Source organism: Apaloderma vittatum, unplaced genomic scaffold, assembly GCF_000703405.1.
Source record: "Apaloderma vittatum isolate BGI_N311 unplaced genomic scaffold, ASM70340v1 scaffold23936, whole genome shotgun sequence".
Taxonomy (NCBI): Eukaryota; Metazoa; Chordata; class Aves; order Trogoniformes; family Trogonidae; genus Apaloderma; species Apaloderma vittatum.
This window is the reverse complement of record NW_009720382.1, coordinates 29,966-30,231: the sequence shown is the minus strand read 5'-3', so window position 1 is coordinate 30,231 and position 266 is coordinate 29,966. Positions and strand designations below refer to the sequence as shown.

Below are 266 nucleotides of genomic sequence, written 5' to 3'. Positions count from 1 at the left end.
GTGCCCCCAATCCCACCAGCAGCACCTTCAAAGGCTGCTGAGAGCACCCACGTCTCCTCCGCCCAGGGGTTGCAGAGCCCGGCGCCGCACCATGGAGCAGGTTTGCACCAGGAAACTGGTGGGAACGCCGGGAAGAGATGCCCCACGGGGCCGGACATGGGCCGTGGAAACCACAGAAGCTTCATGTTGTCGGGTGTCCTCCCCCCCGGGCTCTCTCAGAGGCAAAGCTGCTTTAGGAAGCCTCCAGTTTAAGACAAAAATTATCA

At 60.9% G+C, this 266-nt stretch overlaps 1 protein-coding gene across 1 annotated transcript in view; it reads right to left on the bottom strand.

Annotated features, from left to right (window-relative positions):
• LOC104275133 (acetyl-CoA carboxylase-like) overlaps window positions 1-266 on the bottom strand; it is a gene marked incomplete at its 5' end in the record, with an annotated part of 25,553 nt that overhangs the window by 440 nt on the left and 24,847 nt on the right. The window lies entirely within an intron of this gene.